This window comes from Sinohyriopsis cumingii, chromosome 5 (genome assembly GCF_028554795.1).
Source record: "Sinohyriopsis cumingii isolate HCF-2022 chromosome 5, ASM2855479v2, whole genome shotgun sequence".
Classification (NCBI taxonomy): Eukaryota; Metazoa; Mollusca; class Bivalvia; order Unionida; family Unionidae; genus Sinohyriopsis; species Sinohyriopsis cumingii.
Genome location: NC_142965.1, coordinates 136,341,382 through 136,355,448, shown reverse-complemented (window position 1 = coordinate 136,355,448; position 14,067 = coordinate 136,341,382).

Sequence of the window (14,067 nt, the reverse complement as noted above, 5' to 3'; positions counted from 1 at the left end):
ACCTCGACAGAGTCACACTAAAGAGCTCTAAAAATGTTATTAGCAGCTACCTTGCTTAACGCGCAGAATTAAGAAGTTAGTATCAGGACTGTCCGAACTGACCTCAGGATAATGTGACAGGGTGGGACATGATACAACATGTCCACGGCATGATGCCCCATCGTCAGACATTACTGTTAACTGCCACACTGCAGTCATCATATCATAATGACTGACAAAATGATAAAATTTAAGTTCAAAATATCATGTACACAAACTTGCATACACCTGTCTAAACATAAATTTCTATAAATTTTGGTTGGAATTTATATAATTTTATTATGCTGTATGTGTTTTAATATAACTTGGCTAAGAGCGATCGATCTTATATTCATGAGATAAGAGCATGTGCAATTTATAAACGGTTCATTCGAAGCATTTCACGAAGTAAACTGATCTCCATTCTCAGAAGTGTTTTTTACAACCCCGCCCACCCCCAACCCTTAGTATATCGGATAATGTATTTACTTCGAGTCAAAAAGGGCAGCAGTAATTTTGTTTTATATTTATTGTTGAATACATAGGTAGACCACATTTGCTTTGTTTGGAATGGCATCGTGTTTACATATTGATGAATGCGTCAACAGACACTATGAAAAAATCAGCAAAGAAAGAAAATCTCTAATAATTGCAAACCTACTATCTACAGCTAAAACACGAATTACAGATTACTTAAAAATGTACATACACTGACGGTTGAAAATAGCAGATAATGCATCTCTCACCCGCCTAACATCCATCGTAATGTGCATAGTTATTATGCTGATGATGGCACATGGAACATAACATATCTATATTTTAAACAACGTTAATGGTTAAAAAAAAACAATCTGTAAAATTAAAATAAAGTACGATATTACCTTGTTAAAATTCCGTGAAGCATACAATTATGATTTATGTAGAATATATTCTTTATCATAAAAAATCCAATCATATGCCACAATTGCAAAATAATGCACTTCGTCTAAATATAGTTAATAATTTGCACCTCATACTGTATTATATTGGAAATTGTAGCATACAATTAAAGAAAATTATATAAATATCTAATCTGCTAATGTAATTTAATTCTGATTTAGATAATGATATATTTATGATTTGGGAAAGATTTGTATGGATGTTTTGTTTCCCATTACAAGTATTGACGTTGACGCGGTAGGTATCTTTTGTGTTTTGTATCGACTGTTTATCCAGCTGGAGCATCTACGTTACAACCATGCACCTTACTCTAGATCTTTTCGTTAATTATTTTCAAAAATATTTATGTTTCTGTTTGTATTCATCGTTGACTTGATAATCAAATAAGTAGCGAAAAGTGTATCTATTCTAATTAATATGTTACGAGAAATCATACCAATGAAAATTTAAATGATTGTTATGAATTTTACAAAATATTATATGCCATTTTTATTGATCATCCGTTAATTTGGAATGTTTTATACGTAGCTAACATGTGGTAAGCTCGATATTCTATTTACATTGCATCGTAATGATTCAGAGAGCATTGTAATTGTGGTTAAGGCTCACTTTAATTTACTCCTTGTTCCCGGTATCTTGGTCGTTATGCATGTGTCGACATGTTTATCAATGCGAATGTCCGCGTAAATGCATTGCACATTACGATGAATTACAAGTTGCTCCGTCTAAACAATCTCACGTTTTAAATATTGCACTTATTTTTCCAAATAGTAGAAGTTTGCGCTGATAGGTTTCGTTTAATATTTGCATGGTATGAAACATTGCATAATTCGCAGCTATATCCTCACTGTGCCATGTTCATATTTTCAAAGACAGGCATGGAATACCATTCATAATGAAGCTGCGTCAAACTATAGTGCAACAGAAGGGAATATGATCTGATATACGAATCATTATGCCGTATTTTGTGTTGTATTGCAACAAATTAATATATATGGTTTTGTCTACAATCCGCACCACACCATTTCTAATACTAGCATACCATATTTTTAAACGCAAACGACTGCATTAGAATGGAATAATATGCTCATTATATATGATAACATTGAATCTTCCATATATCAGGCACTTCAGAAGGTTTTCGTTTCAGTCTAGTTTGGAAATTACTTCTGGAAGACGAGCCGTCATTTGGATTCCAGACGGTCATGCGTGTGCTCAAAATCTCATCCCTGATAACCAATACGTGCTACTGGGTATGAGCCTCTGAATTAGCTGTTCTCAAATTTGAAAGAAAATATGTTGGGTTCCTTTCTCCATTTATTGTTGAATTGTCTAACTATTTAGCTTGTTTTGTTTTAGTATATATCCTTCCTTAGTTTCCTTTTAAATTTCGGATTCATTGTATAGTTTTAAACGTATATGATTGGTAATCTTTATTGGCAGAATTACTGTGGTAATGGCACAATCAAGAAAAGCAACTTTTGTCAATGCATTGCTTATTTGATATCTTAATGTAATCCGTATGGTGCGAAATATATCTAATGCACTATCTTGTCACCGATATGTTTTATATTTCGAATATGATTTTGTTATAGGCAAGATATACATTGTATATAACTACATATAAAGAATATCTTAAATTATCAACACTTAATGTAAAGTAATAACAATGTCAGTATTAAAAGGCCTAGCATATGCATATAACAATTAACTAATATGTTGCTGGTTATAGACGCATATAGTTATATGTGTATTATATTCACAAACTGAGAATTAACCATTTCATGAATTACTACACGAATATTATCCAGATCGAAAAGCGATATTGTTTAAAAATTAAAAACACCTATAATACACGAATACTTTTTTCTACAAAGGTACATTTTATCAATAATATTTACTTATTTATTTAAGTATGTTTGGTAAATATATTGGTCAATTCGATAATCTCTCCTTCATATTAGTTCCATTTTCATTTTTAGCAATTATGTAACTGTATACGATCAATGTTAAGTCTAGTATACATGTGTAATTTGCTGATTTGCCATAAATGTGTGGCTCGTGTTTGATATATCTAATGGAGGTAGTTATTTTCTAATATGAACTGGGTTATATTGCAGCTACTTATGCTTTTACTGAATTCAAAATCTGCATACGAAATTCCATTTATGAAGATTGTAAGTAAGTATTCTGCGGCCTACATGGACGTGTTCAATATAGAACTAAATACTTTTGCAATTAATACTACTACTGCTAATAATAATAATACAAATAATAATAATAATATTACCTCTCAGCATGTTTTCGTTGCAACTTATGAAAAAATTGATAACAGTTTAAATCCTAAATAAAGCAGTAAAACGGAAAACGAAGGAATAGTATATTCAATCTAATCATTTTAGTCTTGTCGATTTCTCTAAAACGTGTACTTATCTAATATTAAAATGTATGTATCTTATAAATCGAATATAATAATTCCTTAGAGCGAATCATATGGCATCCACTGAAATAGAGAGTGTAGAGAGCAAGGTTAGATACGTATATACCTCTTCATGTTTCACTAGAGAAATGGTTTGGTTTGTAAATTCGTTTTATAGAGGTCGAAAACGATAATCTCGTTTTCCAGGTGATATCAACGTCATCTCAAACGAGTCTGGAACTACGTTTACCCCGTTGACTCCAGGTTTAACATTTCAATAATTAAACTATAAAACTCTAATTTTACGCAATTTTTTGGGAATTTGCACATGTACTGTAAGAATTTGTGTTACACTTGTCTAGAGAAAATGAGTGACTGTTGTTACACATATTTAATCCTTTAAGTGTGATAGAAACATGCATATCAGATAATATATAATTCGGTTCATGCTTGCTGCAAGGACCTCGTATTAAAAATGTCTGAGTGTTAAATTTATTCCCATTGTTGTTACTTTTCTTGATGATAATGATTTTATTAAACTAACCGAAACTTGATAGGTATATAACAAACAAATGATTATCAGAGTAATTAAATTTTGATTGAATTACCAGATAATACTTAATGATGTGGTTTTGTTCATTCTATATAAACCCAGCCTTCCATAATATCCCTACTAAATGTCACAAAGGAATACATTTGGCTATTCTACTTGGTGATAGGACATTATGACGGCAGATAATTGTATAGGCAATACATACGGATGGTTCGTTGATATTACGTTACAGCCCGGTAGTATTATCATTTATTTGCATTTTCTTTTTGATCAAATATCATGGTCCCTGAGCCATCCAGTACAGATAGTATCTTTAGAAACATTGCGCTCGATAAGTACGTTATCCGTATCGATATTATTGGTAACGGCTTCGGTAATGCTAATAGTAATGATTACAATAAAAATCATCGATTTGATCGCATTCCTACAATTTGCCAAAAGAAATTGTCACTCCCAGACGTGACGAAGTGGCATGAAAATTTTTCTTAAATATAGGACACGCGTATAATTAGGTGCATTCATATTATTTGACAACCATTAGGTGAAACGAATATACCCCTGATATATGAAGACTTCTCCCAGAGATTTATTCTATGTACGTGAAGAGGATAATTCCCATCTAGATTATGACTACAAAAATGGACATATAACATATATTGATCCAGTTTAAGGTTTGATGGATCAACCTTTATTGAATTCCAAGAGCACCAGGTGCTCAGTAGGAAGAGAGCTAAAATTTCTATGAATTCGTCGTAGTTGCCTCGGGGTATCAGATAAAAACGCACTTAGGTTGTATTTCCTGAGCACTGTATTATCAACAATTTTAATATATATATATATATATATATATATATATATATATATATATATATATATATATATATATATATATATATATATATATATATATATATGTCTGATGTATGTTTATAATTATCTATAATTATAGAATGACTGTGTTGATATATGAGAATCAATTACTAGGTCGTTATGCGTGTGTGTCTTCTACACACGAGTGCATATAACACCGATTGAGTAACATCATTTTTTGGTGATGTGTGCTTAGTCGTGGGGGAATATGTGCTCGTGTGTGCAGGCAAGGCGATGAGTGCCCTTTACCTGCGGACCTGGCTTAAAATATCAGTAAGGTACGATTTCAAAAGTGTCTAACCTGTATAATTGTATTATTTGTATTAAAGTAGTATTTCTGCCTATATATATATATATATATATATATATATATATATATATATATATATATATATATATATATATATATATATATATATATATATATATACATGTGTGTGTGTGTGTCTGTGTGTACGTATGTTTGTGTATAGTTAGGTTTATTAACATCAGTAAGATCAGAACACCAATTCTACTTTCCCACTGTTGTTCGATTGATTTGATTATTTGATTGATTACATGATTGTTTCTTTACATGGTTAATCCATTCGTTCTTTCGTTTATTTCAGTTCCTTTGAGGTATTGGTGGTCATGAAACAGTAAAACACATTGTAACTTGACAGTATTATTAGTAACATAATTTTCAACATCAATACTCTTGTTCTTGTGTTTTCTTTTGGTATATTTTCTGGTATGGAACCATAACAAAGAAGAAAACCAAGCAATGTATAACGGATTGGAACAACAGTATACGTGTTCAAAATAAAGTCAAGAAGGGCATGCTAATTGTTTTGTATGAATCGTTCGCAATTTTTACTTTCGCAAAGAATTATTAAAAATGTGATCAATATAGCTGAGTAAGTTGTGAATGAAGATCTGGGATGTAAAAGTAAAGCAAACGTATCAGCTTGAAAATGATACTGTTTTTTATACGAATATGGCAGAATGAACACTATATGATCAATGCGCTCTTTGCTGGAAATGGTCTTTGCTGGTAGAAAGGTTGTTGCACCTTATCTGAAAGCAAATCTGCAATGCGCTACCTGAACCAATATGTATGGCAGAACATTTGATGGCTTCTATCCCTCTTCGACGGCTGTTAGGTACCTTGACATACCCCAGGTACTTATGTACTTTGGTATAACCCATATTTAGGACCCTGAGTATATGTGTGGTTTTGACGGTGTTTCCTGGAACACTCGTGCCATCTTTCATATCAGAGTACTAAAACACATGAACCATGGAAATACGTATTACCACGTCACAAAACGACCTCAACAATAGGCTATTCTGACCGAAAATTAGTCCCAGTGAGCTATTGTCTTTAGTTTACTGACGATGTTATTAACTTTTATTTATATCCAATTTTTCAAGATATAAATTTTGTTGTCCAAACTCATCAAATTATGTAAGCAGGCGCATCGCCATAAATTCATTCCAAATTTGCGCTCAACGTTGCCAACGTCAACATATGCAAGCGAGTCTTACCAAAATGTATTTAAGCATGTATCGTCAACATTTCCAGTCACAAACGTGTAAATGTTTGGTACTCAAAGCAACTTAGTAGCATATTATAGTAAGACATAAAGTCAGTTTAATCTACTTTTAAATCACGACAAGCTCTTTAAATTTACAGCATTTGCTACTAGCTACATGATAATAAAAATTAACCAAGTAATTGTACTTTCATGGGAGTAACAAATGTCAAGGAATCTATATATTTATCTATATTTGTATATATCTTTAAATCGCTCTCTCTCCCCCTCTCTCTCTCTCCATCTCTCTCTCTCTCTCTCTCTCTCTCTTTATATATATATATATATATATATATATATATATATATATATATATATATATATATATATATATATATATATATATATATATATATATATCCGTACTTTGACTCCTCTTTGCGTACTCGTTGATGTTACTTGTTTTGTTTAGTTCCAGTTAGAAATGACAAAGTTCCATATATCGGTTGTTTAATTCGGTGCGTATCATTCTATTGAATTCAGCTGATAAGCATGGTGTCCCATTATGCATTGTTTGATTACATTTTAAATAGATATTTCATTCATGAAGTTGAAGTGTCAGTGTTCTACCTGAATCCAGTCTCAATCCTGCTACGAATTATTATGTTATGATTATTCACAATTGGGGAAAATATTTGGATTTAATTTAAAAATACAAAGCACACCACAGTCAAAGAAAACAAGATGCTTGGGGAGATATTAATAATTAAAATGTGTAGACTACGTTCTAAAGAAAATGTCCACACGGTTATATTTAACAATGAATATGTATCTGCCCAATAGATCTCCAGTGTACACTCTGTAAAGGTTTGCTGTAAAATTCGCATGGTTGCCTCCAAATATGGAAGTTTCAAAGTAATGTTGTCATGAACATTCCCGCTAGGAATTATAAAAACTACATTTGGACAAATTGTTATGGAAACCAAACGTTTCATTTAAATCTGAAAAAAATAATGGAGGTTTTGTAGAAATTGCCTCAAAGTATGACGAAATCATTGTCGAAAAGTATGATGGAAGCATTGTTTCAAAGAATGACGAAAGAAATTCATCAAAGAATGACGGAAGCATTGTTTCACTGTAATCAGAAAGCAATATCTAAAAATATGATGGAAGCATTGTTTCAAAGCATGGCAAAATCAATGTCTCAAAGCATGATGTAAGCATTATTTCAAAGCATATCGCAAGCAATGTCTCAAAGTATGATGGAAGGAATGTTTCAAAACATGTCGAAAGCAATGTCTCAAAGTATGATGGAAGCATTGTTTCAAAGCATGTCGAAAGCAATGTCTCAAAGTATGATGAAAGCATTGTTTCAAAGCATGTCGACAGCATGGTCTCAAAGTATGAAGGAAGCATTGTTTCAAAGCATGTCGAAAGCAAAGTCTCAAAGTATGATGGAAGCATTTTTTCAACGCATGTCGAAAGCAACTGTCTCAAACTATAATGGAAGCAATGTTTCAAAGCATGTCGAAAGCAATTGTCTCAAATTATGATGGAAGCAATGTTTCAAAGCATGTCGAAAGCAATGTCTCAAAGTATTATGGCAGCAATGTTTCACAGTTTGAAGTAATCATTGTTTCAAAGTATGATGGAAGCACGGTAGCAAAATATGATGGAAGCATTGTCGCAAAGTATGATGAAAGCATTTTTAGTAGATGAAACGAAATTGTCACATGAAAAGTCAAAACAAATTTGCAGGAGGACACAGTCACATGAAATCGTGTGTGTACAATCATTCACATCCCAGCAATAACAGACAATTTGCAATTTACCATAAATGCGAATAATTTGACAATTGCTCATCGCAATATAACTTATTTGAAAGGAAAGCATCTCAACACAAACCCTTTTAAAACTTTAACGATTGTTTCCGATCGTAAAATATTAATGATGTTACCAGATATAGAAAGCATACGATATTGCAATTTGTAAGATTTGGTTTTTAAGATGTGCACGCAGTAAGTTGTCATAATGTAGTCCCATATCAAATAGATGTTTGTTTTGTATGCATGAATACTATTTATCAGGGGAGACCTTACTTCGTTATACATTCTAAAGATTGCCCATAGTGCACTGTATAGACGGTTTTCACTGGCTTTTTCGCAGCCCTGACTATTTTGCGTAGCAACGTCTAATACAGCCCAGCAATGTCTACGCCAATTACCTCTCTTGCTTTATGGTTCTCTATCTACGGTGTTATTGCTCACTGGATCAGCGTGTAAAATGTAGCTATATAAGTAATATGTGGGTGCCCTTGCTCTCTAAGGTGAAATGGTTGTACATTAAGTGAAATTCGGAAAACGTTTCCACCTCCAGCTCGCTTTCACCTGACCATCATCCAAGGGACATAACCTGAAACAGACAGACCATTCACAATACATGTACTAATCTATTAATGCTGAGCTCCAAGCGAGTCTATTGCTAGTACCAGTTATGTAAATCTTTAATATATTTCGGCCGAGGTAAGTAAACGAGGAGAAGGCTCGAATCACATAAGCCATCGGTGATGTCCTCATGGTGAAGGTATTCCAATATCTATCTATCTATCTAGCAAGCACACATCACAAAAAAATGATGTCACTCAGTCGGTGTTATATGCACTCGTGTGTAGCTTGTGTCTTTGCGTCTTCGTTGAAATATTCGGACACTCACTGATGGTCGTCCCCTCCCCATGCTGCTATCTTTCTCTCAACAAAAATGTTATCGAGACCAACATTATATTGCGACTGAGGATCATATAAAGTTATCGTGATTAATCCATGAGGAATCGCTTGAGCACGCGACAATAAATTTCTGAACTGAATCATATCCATGTCCGGTGAACACCAAGCCTGATGAATGTTTTGCAGTGTATGTTTATATACTCCATTAAGCACACGTAACAGATTGCAGTTATCTCTAATCATTTTAGGTAGTTGTGTCTATTGCTGAGTAACATAAATAATGTCCGTGTTTTTTACCTTCCTCGAGACAGTATCAGAGGTGGATTTGATTGTGTATCTAGCATCACATGATCGTTTACTACAAATGTATTAATGCATTAATTAGATGGAGCATCATCAATATCGTTGATAAAGTCTAAAATATACTATACCGTCATCTTCCAACAATTTCATTAAATTCTTTATGCACGTTGTAGCATAGATGATCATTTAAAGATTGTGCCACTAAATACAAATTATCCCATTTGAGCCATTTCAGTATCAGATTCAGCAACACGTGCGTCTTAAGAGACCCAGATGGATCTATGATACTTGCCCTGATATAATTTGGTAGCGTTGGATGCTGCTTGACTGTCTCTTGATCTCGTGTCGCTTAAAAATCTACGATATCCATGTTTTCAAATATATGAAATACTATGAAGTTATATTGTGTTCGATCCAGAGCCCCATCCCCCAGCAGTTAATGAACGAAAATAACGACGAGGAATAAAACACGTGCATTTACAGGCATGTGTATAAAATGTAGGGTAGACTTGCAATTTGCAGCCTAGATTCAACTGCTTCTCAAGGTGGATTTGTACGTGAACACTTACAAATAATGCCTGAAGATACACAATTACCACCGCCTTCACTTCTGTATAAGCAGTGCACCGGCGTCCCGACATCGCATACATTGAAGACATGTCAGCATCACATTTTTGGCGTGTGTGACAAAGTCTACTATTGATTCTATATACGGTAAACTGTCTTGAATTAGTATTCGTATACTGCCACAACATTACGGAAATAGTTATACCTTCCCATAAATGAATCATTATAGTAGATCCTTTCATCCGTGGACTTTCGTCCATCGTTCACGCACTCTCAACAGCACTCATATGAACCAAAACAATATAATTCAGTGCAATATTGTCTTTGTCGTTAATTCCTCCGAATTTCAACATCGATAGCTTGCCGTTGCGTATCTGCTTAGGGATAACATAATGGTACAGGTAGAGTTGAAATGTTTTCTTTATCTAACATGCATAATTGCTGTTGAAGTGTATCACGAACTATCTTTATACTTGCGACTATCAGATCATCTGGTCTTCACATATTCCAGAAATCATACATCGGCCTTTCTGAAATTACTTCACGCATCATTTCACATTGAATTTTATCTGGCTGCGGTATGATTATTTTTTTTAAAATTATTTTAACAAATCAGCAAGCCCACTGTAATCATCATTTATTTCCTTATGATAATCAACGAATGATTTTAGCCATTCGTGCAGAGTTCATCCAACAAAAGATTGTGGTTGACTATGATCACCACACATAATAACAGCTGTATTTTGTCTCAACAACCAATCAAGAGATATGTTTCATACATCATGCATATTTCATCCCAAATAATGATCTTATGAATGTATTTTCACCATTCGTTCAGACGTCGATGCATCTCCGCACAAACTAATGAAACGGATAAGTTTCAGATTTAACTCCCCGTTCGCTCATTTCTCCGACGAGCGCAACAGCTGGATTTAAAAAAGCATGTCAAAATTCCGAAATAATTCAGTCGCACGGGTTGTTTTTACAGGATAATCACAACCGTTAAGATAATTAATTTTGTATCCAGCTACATGAACATATATCTCTTTGGATTCAAAGTCGCCTGATTCATAATAACTAAGTACCTTTTTTCGTTGTATTTGAAATTCGGATCGGAATTTATCAGTACCAATCATTAATAAATCCGAATATTTGTATTGATATAAAATGAATATGTGGCAACTCGTACCGCGGTATCAGGAATTTTGTTTATTATCGATTATAAATGTATAAAAAAATACGCTAACATCAAAGATCTTAAATCAGTATCATTATCAATATAGTTCACAATTGTACCTAAGTTAGTTCCACCTGACAAGTAAGCATTAGTCACGCTTACAAATGTTCCTTTCTATGTTGTGTCTGTAATTATAAAATCAAGTTCTGCAACGTCGATAATTAGTCGACAACAATGTCGTTTAAGTTCTGCATCGTCGATGATTAGTCGTCACCAATGTCGTGTTTAATCGCATGAACTGCTCTAAGTAAATTTGCCGATTATTTTTTCAGCCGAGATCCTTTGCAAGTTTATTTTCGTATTTGATTTTATGCTCAACGATTTCGTTGACAATCGTTTTCTCGCTGATATCAATGTCAGCACTTTCCTTCCTGACATCGTAAGAAACTGTTCCTGATATTGTCATAGTCATGGGGCTGGGGCAACCAGACTTGTTACAGTGGACGATACGATATTATTGCTTCACTTACAACCAATGATGCGTGCATCTTAACATCAAGGATGTGTCGTAATAGCAATATTGGAGACCAACCTCTTTCTGAAAATGACGACCAAAGCCAAACATAAACAATCGCATGGAGATTCTCCGTGAACGAAATCGAAATCTGGTAAATGTCCATTTATCGTGTCTCTGGTCATGTCTTGTGTTGGATGTACAAATTGCTTAAAATATTTAACAAGTTCACCCGCTCCATGAACAATTTGAGGATAACATGCAACCATATCAACTAAGATAGCTTCGTTTTAATCGTATTTTGTATTCCACAATCCACCGATTCCGTATTCGACACAACTTAGCCTCTTCAAGAAATTCCAGTTGTGTTAGTTTCCACACATTTTATTTCGTGGCATCGTTGGCAGCAACTGACAGGATGGTAAAACAATTACTGAGTAATTGTTTAGCATCATCGCTTTATTATTCATTTCCGAGCGGAGAACCTCATATAGATAAATATCTCCACTAGGTCGTACAAACTGATCATAATTTCCATATTCGGAACATTGAAATAACCACACGGAGAGACAGGATCGCTTTTACTAATTTTAATTATAAAATAAAAAATAACACCGTAATAAAATTTAACAGTTCTATCTCGTAGAAATACTATTACGAAGTTCGTCCACGCGAGTACGTTTTGATCACTGATCTCTATCAAAGGTTCCTTTGAGTTATAGTTTAATTCGAATAAATTCTCGCCAGTTATTGTTTACATCCTTATCCGAAATTTTCGCAAGCTCCGCAACGTCGTTGATGATCCTTGACAGAATTAGCCCACTCATTTATATATTACGTGGTAAATCCGTTAGAACACTTTCACGTATCGCGTTTACAAAGTGTTCTGTAACTGGTTCAGCTACAAAATTCAGCGTCTAAGATTTCAACGGTTTGAGATCATCAACGATAGGTTTATTATTCATCGGATATATCGCATAAACAGATGCCGTCACATGATAAGCTTCTTCATAATATGGCTTGCCAATACCAGTTAACTCCCCTGGTTTTAATGTTTTACTCAAATTTACAATATCTCCAGCACGATGTAATCGAACAGGGTCACGTTTGTCACAAATAATCTATATGTTGTCTAGCTCAGCAATAATTATTTTCTAAGTATCTTTGTTTTTCGAGATAATCAATGATTGTTTTTGTTCGTTGTTCATTCCTTGTAGCATCAATAACACCTTCGATGTCGCGCATGATTATGAGTGTTGACCACACATGAGCCGCGCCGTCATTGTCTCTTGGCGCCACGAATACTATTGATCAGAGTATGATTCATCGGATCAACCAGAGCTTTCGTCATAAAGCTGGATGGCTTAGTTTTAGTTCTAATATTGACATCCATGGGCAAGTCAAAGGATATTCTGTCAAGATCGAATCTATCTTAAGAGGGATTAAAACCAGAAAAGTCCATTGCAATAATTAAGGAAAATATATATTCAAATTGAAGTTAAATTTATAATATATGATTCATGTAAAAAATAATTGTAAGTGGTTGATGATTGGCTCTACATCTCCGTGTAACAAAGTATGTGTAAATGAATTTTGTTGATAACAACTACAATGTATGCGGAAAGGGAGTCTTGGACAAAAAACGTATTGAAAATGTAGTGTTGGGCATTGAGGAGAAACGCAGTTTAGTGTAACGTGTGGTGGTAAAAAATACACAGAGCTGAATGGATATTATGATAACAAATGGTGGTAATGAATCTCGCATAAAAACACTGAGGATTATCTCGCCAGAAGTTCACGATGATAACATCATTATTTAAACAAATAATGTTACTATATAAATTGAGCAAAATTAATTTGTAGCACAGTCCATCATCAATAATAATGAGGCATATCGTGATGGTATCATCATTCACTGTCGATTAAAAAACCAGTCGGTACTGTCATTAATACTGGTTATCTCATATTCGTTGCTGAAAAAATGTATCCCTTTCATAGGTTTATATAAGAATGTTTCAGTGGGCTAATGTTAAAGGGTCTTGTGATCGATCACAATGATTCAAGCCCGACAAGTAACTCTTTGTGTAATTTTTAAGCTGCTACACAGGGTCAGAACACAGCAAATTTGGATATACTGGCGGTAGTAATAATAAGGCAAAAGCAGATAAATCAGTCAATGCAGAGACAGGCGAAGAAAAATAATTGCCATCGACATATGCAGCTTGCAAATATTTTGATATTTGCAGCCGTTCAATACACTTTGTCACAAATAATGTTACCAAATCAGCGTTTTCAAAGAAATATAAACAAAAAAGTAACATTTCAGTATGTCCCGACTGTGTCCGCCACTCCAGACCGGACTCTTCTGTTTGCCTTCTCTGCAACAATACTCTAGATGAAGAAAGATAACTATGTCGGTAAAAAAAATAGAGGTGTTAAAAAGTAACTTCGCTTGTATTTTACAATAATA